The sequence below is a fragment of the Heliangelus exortis genome, chromosome 10 (assembly GCF_036169615.1).
Source record: "Heliangelus exortis chromosome 10, bHelExo1.hap1, whole genome shotgun sequence".
Classification (NCBI taxonomy): Eukaryota; Metazoa; Chordata; class Aves; order Apodiformes; family Trochilidae; genus Heliangelus; species Heliangelus exortis.
This window is the reverse complement of record NC_092431.1, coordinates 8,110,295-8,128,612: the sequence shown is the minus strand read 5'-3', so window position 1 is coordinate 8,128,612 and position 18,318 is coordinate 8,110,295. Positions and strand designations below refer to the sequence as shown.

Below are 18,318 nucleotides of genomic sequence, written 5' to 3'. Positions count from 1 at the left end.
ACCAGGCTTACACAGAGGTGGCACTTACCCAAAAACACTACCGCTGCATCACAGAATAGCATGCACAGGGAGAAGCACAGTGGTTTCACCAATGGCTTTAGACAGAAAGAAGATCCAGGAGAGGATCTGAGATCAAGGATGAGGTTTTACCCCTGTCCATCATAAACTTGGGATTGCTTCTGACACAGCAGATCAAGAGGATGAGCGCACAGCACAGGCTTTCCCCCCCCAGGCAGTGGAGAGGCTCTGGTGCTGCATGAGAACTGTGGAGTTCATAAGCAGCTTTAGCAGAAGGCTAAAGAGTGACTTCAGAGTGTGTTTGAATACAGGACACAGTATGAGTTGCAAGTTGTATAAAGGAAAGTCACACACACACACTCCTGGTGCAAAATGAAAAAGTTTTCAATTCTTCCCTTAAGATACTCTTCTGACACCAAGGTTCAGCAAAATATGAAAAATAAACAAGGCCCCTATGTCATGCAATATGACCACAACAGCATTGTTACACTTTTTGTATAAGGTTTTATAAGTAGTATTTTCTGATGGTACAGCCCTTCTTTTTTTAAATAAAGGGGAGGGGACTTTCAGAAATTACACATGACAATCTACCTTCATTAAAATGTTTCTTAAGGTTCACAAAAAGGTTATACCAGGCCAGTGTCTGGGAAAAAAACAAACCAGCAAGCGAAAAGACCACCCACATACCTAAGCTACCACGAATACAGAAAACTGAAAACCTTATGTTTAAAATTTAATTTATCATTAATGTTCATCTCTGTCAAAGCCACTCAGAACCTATGTTTTCAAAAAGCACTGTGAATAACAAAAACTACTACAAATTATAGAAGAAATTAAGACTCATTTTTTAACAGAAACATAAATAATTCCCAGATACCTTAGAAACACCAAGAAATTTCAGTTAACTTTAAGCACTCACATCGAAAGTACTAGCATTATGATGCATCGAAGATCAAGTGAAATAGAGCAGTGCACAGGCAAAGTGGCCCCATCTTGGCTTGGATCCAGTTATTTTCATGTAGACTGAATAGTGAGGGACTAGATTTCTGAAGCATGTTGGCAATGAACAGTACAATGTCCTTTAACCCTTTGCACTATTCAGCAAAATAACTTCTTCCAGAATAATCAGCTGACATTTTGTATCTTTACTTATTTATGGGGAAGACAAAAGTAGTTGAGAGACTTCTTCCACCATTTACACAGTGAAAACACTGCTCTCAATTTGTTGCAGTTAGGATTTCACTGCTTGCAGGCAGGACAGCTATTTTATAGATCTGGTTTTGTTGGATTTTTATAAAGTTAAGTCCAAGTTAAACTCTGAAAGCCTCTCTCATCCTAGAATGAAGAACCTGTTGACTCACACATTTGGATACTGCCCTCCTGAACAGACGACTTTGTAGGATAAACTCCCAAAATTATCAGATTCATAAAAACAAAGATCAGGCCATTTTAGTTTTAAGCATAATTGCATTTGACAATGTTAGAACAACTTTAAATGCAATGTATTCCAAGGGTTCAAGTCAGTCTCAGAATTTGACACACTGTGAAGGATAACTCCACACTTCAAAGTCTGAATATATGAGCCCCACAGATCAGTAACAGTGAAGGTGGCACGCCCACAATCCCTCTGAACTCCCTATGGACATATATGAACAAAGCCACCAGGGCACTACTTCTTAAATCTCACCTTTAGTACAGAAAATGCTATATCTACAGAAAAATTTTCCATTTACTCTTACTGTTCATTAAGAGGTTGAAACTGGATGTTTAGAGATAGTAGTAGAAAAAGGTTCAGTAGGGGTTTTAACCACAAGGCATCTAAAGGTGGAGACAAAACTTATTAAGTAAATAGAGAAGTTTGGGTTTCTTTGCTTGGTTTTGGTTTATTTTGTTTTTAATCAAGGCAGTCAGCTGAGAAACTAAAATTCTAAAAAAAATGAAGTACATGAATTAACAAATTCTGCTTTACAGTTTATTCTGATTGTGTAAACAGAGCTTGGTTACAAAAGAGTTCTGAAAAAGGGACTGCAAAATCAAAGTATTCTAGTTCAACTTGTCCATTCACTAGATATCATTAAATCTTAATAACAGCTCCTACACATTCTGATCTGGAGACAAGACATTTTTATTGAAACAAGGACAAACTAGAAGTGCATAGGCATATCAGTTTTGCTTTCCAGACCAAAGTGAAAAATTAGTATGTCCCTTACATATTATAAAAAGGAACAATGTCACAATCTAAGACATTCCATTCATTAAGTATTGTGTTGTTCTGAGCTTCTGCTCTGAGGTGCATGAAAAAAAAAAAAAAACAACCTACCTTGCCTACCCATCAACAGTGCTAATTAGTTTTCAGAGAATGACATAAACACACAACTCTTTTTAGAGCCTATACTTCATTTTGCAATTTTTATCTGAATCAGATACACTTTTAGTGTATCTTTTTTATAAAATATATCTTTTTTATATATATTATCCCATTTTTGTTGATGGATTTGTTAGGCAATCACACCATAAATCTTAAGTGCTCTGGCAGAATTTATTCCTACTCAAAATCAAGTAATAAACCCTAATAATGAAATTCAAGAATTACGTAAATTTCCTAATGCTTTTCAGGAAATGCTAAGAAAGTTATAAGTAATTACTGTAACTGCTTGAAAGGATTCTGAAATCACAAAAAGGATGAAGAGGCTAAGTAACAGAGTGTGCCGCCACTTGGCAACAGAGCCACAAGGTGAACTTACTGTTTCTTGGTGAATTCATCATTCACCTGATGATGAATCAAGTGATGTAGGATCACTATCCTACACCAAATGCACCACAAGAAAAAACCCTGCATTACTACAAGACTGGGTGGTTGAGATTTGAAATGGAACCAACCTGAACACTCATGACTAGATACATTAATTCAGTTATTTTCTGGCAGAGAATCTAAGTAACTCAGAAATTGCTAAAGCAGTAAGAGTATGTGGAGGCACTATGGTGGAACCTCTGAGTTTGATATGTAAGCAGCACAAATGTTGTCAATGGATATGTTACCAGTTTGACCTAGAACAGAGAGAATGAAAGTACATAAATGAAGTAGGGGCTAATACAAACACTGGAGATTTCAAAAAGTAGAAATCTGGAATTTTTCATGGATTTCTCATTCAAGTTGAGAAGCTCAAAGCCTGAGGCTTTTCCAGGTGCTACCCCCCAGGGCTTTTATAACACTTGCCAGTTTTGATGGGGAAGGAAGGGAAGGACAGAAATACAGATAAATTATGAGACCAATTTAGTCTCTTGACACAGTAGAACCGGACAGAGTTTTAAATGCGTGTGTGCAGGAGGAAACAAATATCTCTGGAGAATACAAACCTAAGTATTAATTTTCATGTAGACCTTCCATGTGATATTTTATATTGCACTTGCCCATGAAAATAGCTTTGAAAAGTGAACCACACATATATTATTGCCATACTATTTTCAAATTAGACAGCTAATAGCTGGACTTATTCAAATTTTAAAAAATCCTTCAGGCACATGAAAAATATAAGGAAGTGGTTTATACCATATTAATACTGTTTTCATAGTCTTAGAAGTGACAGTAAAACGAAGTTCATCTCATTACATAGTTCCCAAATCTAAGTGCATTCCCTCTTTTGTCTATCAGAACACTCTAGACAACTTTAATCTACAGATAAAAGACACAAACTATGGATAGAAATCTTACCAGAACTCATTTTCCTGTATTAGATTGTTATTATGTGTTAGGAAACAGCAGTATGTCAAGAAATCATCATGAACTCTATTTTATGAGCAGCTCATTTCACTTTTTCCCAGAGGAACATGAATGTGCTCCCCACCCCAATGTTGATAGTCATGTTTTCTGCCTCTGGGTAAACATCCAGGGCCAAGCACACCCACCCTGCAACAGATGAAACACCATGAGAAAACCATCCTCCTTATCATGCTGTCTCCCTTGTCAGGCAAGTATTGCATAACCATGCTGCATAATGAACATTATGCAAATCCAGGACTTATCTTCCAGCTGAGATTACAATTGTTTCCACCTGACAGTGGCATAAAGTTGTTATTTGCTTTGCCCTGTGGGGATTCAGAATTGGGGAGAAATGTGGTAGTCCAGTTTCTCCAGTCACTGTAAATCATGCAAACACTATGCTTAATGGTCTTCAGCATGGTTTCTTTCAGAATCAAACACAATTGTCTACAGCAGCCCAGACTCGAACATTTCAGGAATCATGGCTACTCTCACACTTTCTACTAGCCCTATTTCTTAATTTCTTAACCAGACATATTCTAGTCTTACATTACATTGTTCACTGAAGATTCAACAAATGAGAACGCACAAAACTCAAGAACATGCAGAAACCAGAGGAAAAAGATTCTGTCTGCACTACAGGAGGACAAGAACAAACCCAAGACTGGTACTTGCCCAACTACTGGAATGGCTGCAGAGCTTCACACAACACAATGGAGGTAACTGATGGAACAGCTCATACTCTGCTGCTAGGAAGTCAGCCCATTCATAAAGGCTGCCTTCATTGCAGGGGCTAAGCTGGCTGCATCTACATTATGGGTCTGGTTCCAGCCACCCAGTCTGAGACCCAACAGACACACCCCAGCTTCCCCTCCTGCTCTTCCCCATGTCCAGCTTTGAAAGAACCACTCCCAAGCACACAAATCCTCTCAAGGTTCATCCCAAAACATTAGGTAAAGACAGAAGAACACACCTATCCTGAACAGCCAGAGTATCTGAACTTGCATGACTATAAATGTTCCACAAAACTAAACTAAAACCATTATTAAAACCAACAGAAAAAAACTAAAATCATGCTTCGGGGCATTCTATGCTTATGGAATCTAAGTCCCAATGGAAAATGCAAAAGGCTCCTACAGATCCCCATGCTTCAACTGAACTGAACACCATCAATAAAGACCAACATCTTTTGGCAAGGACTATTTTAATTGACAAACATTCAAAGATTTATATTAAAAAATCTAGTGTTTCTATACAACTGTCTTGTTATAGTTGCCTAAAAACAACTCCAATATTATACTCTTTATTACAGATTTTTACTCAGATCCCTATCCTAGCAACTCCTATTCTATCAGTGGACAAAATTCCCTACAGCTTTCAACATGACCACTACCAGCAGCTAGAACACTTGTGAAAAACACACTACACCTGCTCATTTTGCCTAGTAGTAAACAGAGACCTTTCCCCATTATGTTGTAAAAATCACATCTATCCAGCATTGGGCTTATAATCCCAGAAACAGAAATTTAAATAAATTAACATCACAGACACAGTTGTATTGAATCAGTTGAAGTCACACAGGATCCCGAATAAGCCACATAATGTACTTTTATTCCTGACTCTAGATGTAAAAAACCCTCTTTCTAGTAAACCTACTACCATTATTTTATCCCTGAAATACTTCTGTTCTTTCAAGTTAATTGAAAGGTTACTGGCATCAGAAATGGCGAAACACAATGACACGCACTCAGTATTAAAGCCAGAATTCTAAACTCAGCTTTAACAGCAATTTCCCAGACAGCATGAAGTTGGATACATGTCAGCAGTTTCTGCCCATGTGAAGTCCAACTGATCTCAAGAAAACCTTAGAAGCTGGTAAGCAGCCTTCCAAGGAGATGGGAAAAACAACTGTGTGAAATGAAAACAATAATTATGTGTATTAAACCTGTACTGTGGTATTTGGTTTTACAACAGTATTATTTCATATGTAGAAACATCTACTGCTTAAGCAGATGTTGTTTCCATATTTTCCAAGTTTATCATGTTTTCTCCTGAGCACAGCAGTATTTTCAAACTCTACCTTGACAGTTATTCCCACTTTATGCCTATTACATTGCTGAGCCTGTACAACTGTTTGTGTGGTGAGACATCTTGTTTTTCTTGAGCTGAGAGCTGCATAAAAAACTAAGGTAGATAATTTGTAAACAACCTCCAGCCCCCCAAAACCTGCAATAAGATCCATTCAATACAAGCTCCTGCCCTTAAGGGATTTCAGTAGGATCTAACACACCACATATTATGCCACAAGCAATTCCCACTTTGTTGGGCTTGTTCAAGGCTAGGTTGGATGCGGGCTTGTAGCAATCTGGCCTAGCTGGAGGTGTCTCTGCCCATGCAGGGGGATTGGAACTAGATGATCCTTTCCAACCCAAATCATTTTATGATTTTGAGTAAAAAAAACATCCGATGAAACTTACAAACCCCAACAGAAAACCTACAAATATGTATTCTATTGGGCCACATGATAAATTACATTTACTTTCCAATTTTCAACATTAAAATGTTGATTTTCTGCGCATATCTAGCCACCAATATATCTAATTGTGTCTCTCCCAGAAGTCCCCAAACAAGGTATGTGCAGTCTATATGGGCCATTCAACTTCAGCTACCTTTGAGCCAGAAATCAGTAGCTTCAGACTTTTTTTTTTTTTTTAAGCCAAAAGAAAAGTCTGGCAATTCTAATGCTCAAGGAATTTTTTTGCTTATTAAGTCAACTGCCCAGATTTCGTAAGTGATTCTGCAGTATTAGCTGTTGTACACAATGTGTATATTTTGTATTTTCTAACTCCCACAGTAAAAAAAAACATTTTGGGTTTTACAAGCAAAGGCCAAATCTTTGTCTAGAAGGGAAAAATTGCCAAGCACAGTCAAACTAGTGGCTCAACTCTTCAAATATCCTGATAATCCATGGCCAGCGTGTAGTTTAACAGCATAACACACACTCATTTGCAGTGATTTACTGATCTATGCTTTACATCATGAAAAATAATTGCATACATTCCAGCATTCCTTGTACAACTGCTACAGAATGTGTAATCTTTGCACTGTGCTTAAACTCTTGATTGTAACACTATCTCACAGTAGTTAGCCCTATGGACTAATACAGAATGCAACTCTCAGTTTTAAACATATAATTTAGTTAACTTTGTTTCCATTTTCTACATCTCTAATAATATAAGACAACATTAATGATAAAAAATATGAACAGCTTGTTATCTAGTCATTGTATTGTATCTACTTTCTGCAAATTTGCCCTGTGCAGATTCCACTGACTCCACCAGCTAGTCCTTACCATTCTTCACAAGGAAACTAACCAAATGCAAGTCTTGAAAAGAATATACACTCACTCTTCTTCAGGGGGAGCAAAGGGGAAGATTTTTCTCATTTATTCTCCCAAGATCAAGTGAATGAAGTTTTACTTTATAAGACAGCTTCACTTTATAAGATAGTTTAGATTTTTTTATGAGCAGTGTGGAATGTGCAGTGTTTAAGAGGCACAGTGCCTGTGCATGAAAAATACACTTCTAGTAACACTTTTAAAAGTGTGTCACCAGTTATAATGACACAGTATTTAAAAGTTAACATACATGACTCTCATATGAAACAAAACCAGAATACCAGATGTGAATATGCTGCTGAAAATATTATTCCAATTCCAACTGCCTCACTTTCAGAACTACAACCTCGTTCTGCAACATCTGCAGGGGATGCTATTCTAGAGCATGCAAGATTATTTCAATTTAAGAAAACTAAGCAATACCCAGCTTCAGTTTTGACATATACATGAATTAAAACTATCAAAACTGCATGCAAAGCCAGAAAGCTTTTTATTCTCTCCAATGTTTAATAGTATATTTTCAGTTAACAAAAAAATTGCTGTGAAACTCATGAATAAAGAGAACACATCCAATTCAAAGCACAAAGCAAAGTGTCTAGGTAGAGCTAAACACTGCACTGGCAATTATTTATACCTAAAATCAACAGGAAATCCAACTGACAGCTTAAGGGAAGTCAATAAAACACATTAAGCACAGTCAGGAAGGAACCTTTCAAACATCATTAAATTTCTATCCTGTCCTAACTAAACTACTTTCTGTGCCTGAACTTCCTTCCAAACAAGCTCTCTAGATGAACATTTAGAATGAATAAGTACAGCAAAGTTAGAATACAGAAAAGTAGAAAGCAGGTACTGTATTTTTGCCTGTGTTTGTTTGTATAAAAAACATATCCAAGTAACACATAGTACTGATACACACAGAACAATTGAAAAAATTAACAAATGAAGACTTACAAGTTCCCTCCTGAGTCTGAAATACCACAGCAGGAATTAAAGGAAGATTTAGCACATCATAACAATTGAATAAATTAGAAAATCACTGTAACCTCAGGCAACATTAATTCTCTAATTTGCCAATTAGTGTCTTTCTGTAAGGGAAGGTACTGGAACCCTTTTCCTTGTCAAGTCTCCCTTAAAACTACTAGTCTATTATGCAGAGATACGGGAGCATCTCTCAGTGCAAACATAAGCACAACGCTTGCTCAAAAATTACATTCCAACATTATCAGATGGACAGTCTTAGGACAGAACAGCAGGGCAAAACATACCAACATGGTATGCAGGGTGTTCACCACCTCAGCCTTTGGAATGTATCAGTATTACTACTTTTTTTAACAGCTCAAAGAAGAGTTCTCAGATAATATGAAGACAATGACATAGCCTTCAGTTACACAGGACAGCATAAGAAAACAATACAGGACTCATTACTCAATCTAGTAAATTATTCTGTGCTGGTTTGGAGTTTCTTAATGCAAAACATAATATTCACTACATCAGATACAATGCAACATATTACATAAAACAGTATTTAAACTATCCTACTTGTCTAGCACTTACTATCCCTTGATATAAGCACTGATGTATACACAGAATACAGCTCATCTATCTGTCCAAGAAACAGATCACCTATGTCCCTACCGATCTGGTCAAGTTATTGTATTGTATCTGGCTGGCAAGACAGGAATCAAAGGAACAAACAGATATGCTGGGTCAGAGAGTTCATATTCCAAGGTACTAGAAAAAACTACATATTACATCCCATTTTCCCCTTATATAAGCTAACCAGCTCCATCTTAAAGAGAGTCTTTTTCCACTACTCCTAAGGGAAGGCTGTTGCTCTATGCTTCCGTTGCTTAGGAACCATCTTTTCTAATTACTAGACTAGTTTTATTCTTGGGATAGTTTATACCCACCATTTGTTCTCATACCTTGAGCTAAAGAAGATCTTTTTACTTATGTTGTTTCACTCACAGTTTTATAAAAAGCAACCTCTTTCACACTTTGTTTTCCCAGATCAAACAAGGTACTTTTCTTTCCAAATTTAAAAAAATCTCTGACTATTAAGGTCACACTAATGATGCAACAACTATCCCCAACCATCTTTTCCTCTAAACATAGTGACTACTTTAGCTGCTTCCCAGCCTTCAATACTCTTCTGCCTCAATACTTAAAAAAAATTCTTGCAACTGAGCCCCTAACCACACAGACCATCGACTTCAAAATTCTGTATTAAGCGGTAATAGTCCCACTGATCTGCACCATGCAACATGACTTTATCTTTATGAAAACCACTTTTATAACCTCAGTTAGGTAAGACCTATTTGCCACATGTTCAAAACTGTCTTAATTGAAAATTAAGGTAAACTTTTCATGTAGTTCTTCAACGATATCTAAATTATTTTTAGACTTATTTCACTATGATATTTCATGTGTTGTCATGCTTCCTGACAAGACAGGTGATCAACCTTTTTGAGGCTTTCTACTTATTCCTCATGCTTCTCTTCAATATGCTATTAATTTTGTTAGACCTTGTTTTGCGTATGAAAAAAAACACCCCCAAATTCCTTAAGAGTTGCCAGAATTATCTGCATATTGCTATATCACAAGTTCAGCCACATCAGAGGTAGCTGAAAGCACCCCATCAAATAAGCCCTGAACTACAAAACTGGAATTGCAAGAACATCTGGATGCTAAACTAAGTTTTGGCCTTGCAGTTTGAATGTTCACATTTATAATTACAATTATCAGTATATCATAACAGTCAGAGGGCTTTGGGGTTGTTTGGGTTTTTTTATTTTAATTGGGCCTTTGCTTTTCACCCTCAACGATATACACCTAATACACAAATAAAAGGATTAATGCCACAAGGTATCCTCAGAGCTAGAAAAAGAGAAGGCAAGTTAAGGCTGCTCAATTTCATCTTTCCCTCAGATATTACATCCAAATGAAAAAAACAAAAAATTAAAAAAAAAAACCAAAAAAAACCCAAACCAAACGCAACCCAACAACAAAATCTGTATTATCAATCTTTTGGTATGAGAGCACACTGCACAGCTATGACAAAATTTTCTTAAAGGAAAAAAAGTCTGCAGAAACAAGCTTCAAGTTTAGTTTTCCTATAGCAACAGAGAGGAAGGAGGGGAAAATTACCTGATTCTTCTCTCAGAACATCAGTTCCTTGAAAAAATAAATTTAGATTTGGGTTTCAATCAAATGAACTGAATTTATTCTACTCATTAATGATTAACACATCAAATTGAGGATTAAATTGCAATACAAGAAGTAGTAAACAGAGTTTCAGACTGAAGGACTGTCCTGTTCCTTCTTGTATTATTTAGAAGGTGCCTAGTCCTCATTAAAGGTCTGCAAAGAAAAGAGGCATTTGAAATCTGCCTCATTCTTAATTAAGCAGCTCCAGTAACTACACCACTGAAGAAGTGCACCACCACTTGAATTGTGATGTAATGAATTTTCAGAAATATGGTTATTATAAAAATAACATACTTCAGCAACGCATGCGAACAAAATAATTTAATGCCTTGAACACCAGCAAATGCAGAAGCTTAAGTTCTTTTAAAAGGTGACATTATGAAAAACAAACTCAGGATATCTTGGAGAATTAATTACTGACATCTCTTCATTACGCAATCTTCAGCATTCTTTGTACTTGGGGGTTGTGTTAATAAATGCTTAAAAATAGTATAATGGATGGTATTCCAGTATCAATAAATACCACTCTTACAATAATGACTGGAAAAAGAAGAAGAAAAATAGTATTCTCAGTCCTTTTGGGATACTAGCTACTTCAATACTTTAGTCAACTCACATTAGATACTACTCCAAACCTACTAAACATGCAGCTGAAGTGGCATATGCAGCTACAAAGGTTTCTTTTTGACATTGAGAGCTTTGCTTGAGGCATGGAGGGATGTCTCCCCACTTAGTGGTAAATATTGACCCATAAAGACTCTAATCCTCAGGCAACTTTTCCACCAGCCAGAATGTTCAATTAATAAGGCTGCCCTCATAATTTGCAAGACTGCCTAAATCCAGCTTTTCTGGCTGACATTCAGATTTTAACCATGCTTCGCAGCCTTCTGTTCACCACTTCTGGCTTTTGTTGACCAGCTGCCAAAATGCTTTTTATTTTCTGGTGGCTGAGCAGGCCAGGGGACAGTTTCAGAAACTACCTTCCTCCAATTTGTGCAACAAACTGTTCACTGTGTTCTCTGATTTGGATTTTTCCCAAATTGCTGCAGTGAGGGAAAACTGAAAGAAGACAGAAAGGACTATCATTCCACAACAGTGCAGGAAGGGTACAGGCATGTCCCTGTCCTTTAACTCACATCTCCATTAACAGACTGGAACTGAGTCAAAGGAAGTGTGTGACATCAACAATAAAGATTATGCCATATCCAGAAGTGGACATCCCACCTGCCAATTCCTTACTCTATGTTGCACCAAACATCCTCTCCTTGCAGGAGAGAGGCAAGAAGTGCAGTGTAAGACAATCCATATAACTCAGCAGCATGAAGATTAGTGCAGGTTCTAGAGTACATTGAAGTAAAGCAGGTAAAACACACTAGGAGACCTCTGGGTCCAAGGCACAGAAATCTACCACCATTCCTTGGCACATAAAAGACACAGTGGCTTTTCCTTAGATTATGCATGTGTATTTTATCCCCCTCTCCATCCACACCAGGATTGATTTACTTTTTCTGGGAAGGGTCTAAATTTACTCTTAACCGAAATCCCTATATAAGCAAAGAGGAAAAAAAATATCCGTTTCATATGTACAGTTGAGATCTAATAGATTAATTTACTTTTCCTGCCTATTATTAGACTCCAAAATAATTTAATACTGTACTGCAGATAGATATTCTATCAAATCTTTATGCTAACTGATGGCCACCAACACTATAAAAAAATTATTTACAAAATTAGTTTCCAGACATCTTCATCTTTAATCTACTTATAAACGATACAAAGTTGTTCTGAAAGTCTTCCATGTTACCATTTCTAAAGAAAATTACCAGAATAAACCAAACCCCACACCCTGCAAGATACACAAGTAGATGTAAAAATTACATCCACATTAAGGAAAGAAAATTTACTTCAAAATCAAAATGGAATCTTGTGCTTACATTGAATCTGTTATTCAGCCCCATGGAAACTTGAAGTGGCATTTAAAAATGAAGCAACACTTCAGTTGTTTAGAATTTTTTCTGAAAATCCTCAAAAAGTTTACCATAACTGAAAGCACCTACAGGGAGATGGCAGAGTTAATGAAACATGATTTCCTACCAACTGCAGACTCCCACACTTCCTTATTTCACTGCTTTTATCCCCGGTCCTCATGTTCTCGCCTACATCCCACCTGAATCTACCATGGTTCCTCCCTCCATCTGAGCACCAGTCCACCCATTTTGGCCAAACAAGCATCAAAATGCACTAGGACTGGGTGGGAGCCACACACTGACCGGCAGGCAAGGGTGTCACAGCCAGATGCCCCTGCCTCTCAAAACAGATCAGGAGCCATGCCCCTCTCTCAGCCAGGGTGCAAGTTTGGAGATCAGATTATCACATTACTAGCAGAAACTTTGTGTGTTTGAAGAGAAGAGAAAAATAAGTGTTTAATTTTGGACTACTATAAGCTGTAATGACTCAAGATTACTACGCAAAGCTATATTAGACAACATTTTCTGGAGCAAAACAAGGTCTACTGCATCCCTCAGTTAATGTACAACAACAATGCCTTGTTGTGCTTAATTTTATATGGAATGGATGTTTCACAAGCATTCATACTTCATAAACTTTCAGCAATATTTTGTAGTGAAAATACCTAAAGAAATTGTTTCCTCTGTTTAATCAAAGATGTGCCTTATCCTTCACCTCCAGTCACAATACTATAACACTATACAGTCAGTAATATATAACAAAATAACAAAACCAACCAACCAAAAAAACCTCTGAAGACAATTCTGATCAGTTAAGGTTTTCCCAGACACTTTAATCTGGCATAAGCCATAATAAAGCTGTAATAGTTTATCAGACCTCTAACATCCAAGATCTGAAACATGACAGAGATAATAAGCATAAGGAGTACCACAAGAATTTGAAAATTTTATGTACAAAATGAAAACAAACCCAAAATAAAGTAAAATAAGTGTCTACACTGCAAGCCAAATCACAGTTTAGTCCAAAGTTGTTTTTACATGTTTTCTGATTCCAACCAAAAACCTGGAATAACTTGGGTATAATAATTTGATTTCCCCCTAATCTTCGGTGCGTAAATGTACAACTCAACACTTATTGATGTGAAAGATATCATAAAGTGTTACTGATTAACTGCATTTGCTGCTCACTGCTTTCATGACCCTTTTTCAGCAATTCAATTAGTTATAAGGAAGAAAAATAAAACCTCACAACTCTGAAATATTTTACTCTCTTTTCACATTTCTTGAGTCAAGATCTGAAATCCATACATAACATATGGTGTAAAAATCAGTGTTTTTAAAAGACAAAATCCCATACATTGGTCAATTAAAAATACAAAGGAACATTTGATTACTCTCAAGAGCACAGAGACTCCAAATCTCAGTTTCAAAGAGTAGCTCTTAATATGCCAGTTTTAAAACTAAACTGAAATATAGGTTCATGTATGTTAATCTTTAATTAATCTGCAGCAAAAACTACTCTAATAAGGCACAGTGCAAGAACTCTTTTGATGGCCCACTTGCTAATGAGGTTGAAAGGTTGATCTTTCACTGAATAATAGCTACATCTGAGAGAGTAGACAGATGATTTCTCAAAAGGCAAGCTAATAAGCAAGGTCAAAAGGAGGAAGCTAGGAAGGTACTGTAGAAGTTGTTACTCCTGTTTGACTGTGCCTTCAAGGACATTTTCATTTTCTTAACGGTCAAAGAGTCAATCAGCAACACCAGCAAGCATATGCTGGTCAGCCAGCTTGACTGGTAGTAGTTATCCAAATCCATCTGTACACTAAAACTTAATTTGCCTTGAAATGAAGAACAGTTACGACTTTAAAATTCCCCAAAGTAGCAGTAATACTGAAACTATTCAAGCCCAGGACTGCTGGTTAGAATGTTAGACTGGAGCCCTCATGACAAATGACATTAGCTAAGCTTATAACTGATTTGAAAACGCAGCACATCTAAAAACTGTTTAAACATTGTGTTTCCTGGAGTCTCTGCCCTTAGAACTTTTGCAACTACTAACCAGTAAGTTTTCTAAACTGTCAAGACCACAGAAAATGACATCCTCTGACTGCTGAGAAAATAAACAATTTTTACTTCAATTTGACAAAAGATTATCAAGATTATTCTCAATAATCAACAGATGCTTACTGAGATGATGACAGATGTTATAACAAAGTTATGTTGATCATTCCATTACATTACTACAGAACCTTTTAATAGTACATGCAATACTTTAAAATTATAGGAGAAATAACTGGGTAATTTTAAAGTAAAAATTATCATTGATCAAAATATCTGCATAATCAGTACTTCTAAAGAATTATTACCTTTAGTGAAAATAAGCTTTCCTCGGGAAGTAAACTGGTTTAGGTGAGTCACACTTTACACCTTTCTTTACCAACAGGTTTGTACAGCTACTGTTCTCAGTCCTACCAAGTAGCAAGAATAGGTAATGTTTTCCTATTGCCCTGAGGAGACTGGTTAAATTATGAATGAAAACTGCAAAACTCAGAATCCAAAAGCTCCTAGTATATATATTTTTTTAAATACCTGCTTTTGAATCTGTTGATATAGAAGAATTGCAATTTACCTGAAGAATTTCATACAGGTTAGTTAACAAATGTAAAATGAACGCCACATCAGAATCAGCTGTTTAAAATTATATTCATATTTGCTCACAATCACTTTTTAAATATAAAGCACCTATCACTCTAAGTGTGTCTATGAAATACTTATGGTGTGAATTACTAACATAGTGATATTTCAGAGGCTGGTTTCTGCCATGAATGTCCAAGGTAAGTTCTTGAATTTAGAGGCCATCAAATCAGAAATTCAGCATTATCTTTTACTTCCTGTTCTCATGCTTCAGATGTCCTCACTCCACCACAGAAGTAACACTTCTTCAATATGCTTTCCTTCATAAAAGTTTTGTTAATATGCATTTTTCCCTCAAAGCAGGACTGGGTCATTTGCATAGCAACAGTTTGGGATTTACAAATTACTCACTACTTACCACTACAGTTGCTACAGTTCTTAATTATTTAAGAAAGCTATTTCTACAACTCAGAAAAGCATTTGGTACAAGATTTACTGTCTAGCCTCCTCAGAGTAATAAAGCACTTGTCACATACAAGTTGTATGCTTACTAGCAATCAATGTGCTAAGCTTCCCTCTAGTTTGAAACCTCTAGTTGCAATATTTTTTTCTATTTATCAACAAAATCAGCTACTTCAAAATTTGGCTTTTTCCTCCTATAACAAGTCACAGAATGTTAGGTAAGATTTGTTAAAAGCACTTCATGCTATGAAGCTATGCTTCAAAAACAGAGACTTGCATGGGGCAGAAGTAGGTTTACCCTTACTCCTGTGTAAGTCACTCAGTGCTCAAATGGGTTTGTCCACATAATCTCATCAAATGACCCAATTCCGTACGTGCACAACAACATTTAATATTGATAGTGAGTCTCAAATAATGACAACAGAGTTAAGTAATTTTCTGCTGGAGACATCTAAAAAGAACTGTCACAGAAAAATACTGATTCAGAAAATTACCTTCCTCGCTCTACAGCATTAATGAACCATACTCTAATGCACTTATTGACACAACATGCTAGGAAAAATGCTTGCTTCAGATGAAGCACAAACATTCATATTTCTCATATAATTTTATAACAGTCAACCGTAAAAAGAAAACACTTGGGCAACACAACAGGTTTTGGCTAAAAAAGCACTATCCTCAATGTGGAAATTCATATAGAAAACAGGCCTCCAATAAAAAGACAGGAGATTTAAACATGCAAATATAGTAATGCAGGTTATCTTATATTATTTAAAAATAATTCTTTCTTCTTAAAAAAAAATAAGAGCGAATTCTCAGCAGTTAAGAACTGCTGAGTATGCTGTTAGCACGTTCAGTCACGCAACAAGAACCGAGAGATCTAAAATGCCTGTGTGCATGGAGATACCTGTAGGTTTCAGCAAAGCATACAGAAATTATACCACAGATTCACATCACAGAATGCTTTGAGCTGAAAGGTACCTTAAATATCACCAGTTTCCACTCCCACTAGACCAGGTTGCTGAAAGCAACCATCCAACCCTTCCTTCACTACGTAGCAGTAGTTACAGTTTGAGAATTTGTAAGCTGAAGAGAGTTTTGCTTTTTAAAGTTCCATATAAAGACACAGGTCCCCACACAAGAACAGACTTTCGGTATACGATAACATTCTGATCTATAGTGACTTCTCATAAAGCAGAAAATAAAACAAAACCAGCAACCAACTTAGACCACTGAGCTACAGCAGTATCTTATGAAAGATTTAAACGCAGTGCTGTTCCTAGCCCCCTACCTCACTACTGCCATGGATATTTTTCCAGCTTGACTAGATTCTCCCCCTCCCTATTTGCCAGACTAAAGCCAACGCAGATTAAGAATCAACTGGAAAAGCTGCAAAGAGACGGAGCAGTAATTATGTGCATAAAGACATACGACATGTTGTTTTAAAAGCAGGCACTGGAAATGTCAAAATATAGGTGCTCCTTCCATTAGAGCTAAAAAAACAGCTGCCCGTCTGCTGCTCGTAGGTGCCCCGCCAATCAATAACGCTGCACAAACGCGCCACATCTCCTCCTTCATTCCTACGTCCTCTGCGGACGATTGTTTGGGCACTCTCATGCCCGCATTTTGCCAAGCATAACCAGCAGGCCACTTCGCAGTTTAGAAGGAAGGACAGGTGAAGCAGAAGGGCGCCGGGGGAAGAGCCAGCAGACGCACAGCTTGGGTGCAATGGAGACTTTAACGCTGAGCAGCCGCTTTCCTGCGGCGGCAGCCCGGGCAGGAGCATCCCGCCTCGCTCCCCGCGGCGGGCAGGAGCAGGGGACCGTCTCCCCTGGGCGACGGCTGACAGGCACCTGCCCCTACAACCCTGAATCGCCCCGCAGCTCAGCCCCATCCCGTTCAGAGGCTGGAGGCCACCTCACTCTGCCCCCCATCACACCCAAGGCCAGGAACCCTCCGTCCCCGCCCCAGCCCCCTCACCACAGGCACCCCGCGAGCGGCGGGCAGCTGGTTTTTCCACACACACCTCCCACCCGCCCGCTGCCTGTTTCCAAGGCAGAGACAACACCCCCCCCCCCCCCCCCCTCTCTCATCCGCCCCGGGCTAACCAAGCCGGCTCCAGCGTCTGCGCCCCAGCCTCACCTCCTCCTCCCCCCTCCTCTCCTCTCCTCCCCGCAGCGCCCGCACCCCTCCGCAGCGCCCGCCTCCTCCTCACCGCCCGCCCGACAACGGCTGCGCCCCCGCCGAGGACCGTTAACGGCTGCGCCCCTCAGCCGCGCGCGACACCCGCATTCCTCTGCCCCCCTTTCTCACTCCCCCCCTCACCACCGCCTCCGCCTCCCCCCGTCCCGTTACCGGCAGCGCCTCTCCTGCGCCTCCCGCCGCCACCACCCCCCCAGGCCCCTCCGCGGCAGCACTCACCCGAGGACAGATGAGAACGGGCGGCAACAAGGCAGCGGGAAAAGAAGGCTTCGCTACAGCCGCTTCCACCTGGACCGAGCTTCTCTCCGCCGCCGCTGCCCCAGCACCGCGCTCCGCCTCCCGCCGCTCCCTCCTCCCCCACAGCCACCGAGCGTCCCCAGCCCCCACCTGACAGGGTGCGGCTTCCCCCGGCCGCAGGCCAATAACCGCGCCACCCATTGGAGGGCGCACGCTCGGCGAGTAAGCAGCTCTCCCATTGGCGAGGGCGGGCGGGCGGTGCGTGAGGGGGATGGCGGCCCGGGGAGGCTGTGGTGTCGGTGGGAGCCGGGTACTGCAGCCCGGGCCGAGGGTCGGCAGGCTACGGGAGGGGCCGGGTGATTTCCCCAGCCACCGGACAGAGGCTGAGAGGAGCTCCCCGAAGACGGGGGAAGGGTTTGTGTTGGGGC

The 18,318-nt window shown here is 39.1% G+C and overlaps 1 protein-coding gene across 19 annotated transcripts in view; it reads right to left on the bottom strand.

Annotated features, from left to right (window-relative positions):
* The window catches only part of ADD1 (adducin 1), a 59,958-nt gene extending 41,897 nt beyond the window's left edge, over positions 1–18,061 (bottom strand). For 6 of the 19 annotated variants that reach the window (XM_071753340.1, XM_071753348.1, XM_071753343.1 and 3 more), the window contains exon 1: positions 17,873–18,022. The gene's annotated coding sequence lies outside the window, so the exon portion shown is untranslated. The other 13 variants (XM_071753334.1, XM_071753342.1, XM_071753352.1 and 10 more) reach the window with 7 other exon arrangements.
* Between the last annotated feature and the right edge of the window lie 257 nt (positions 18,062–18,318).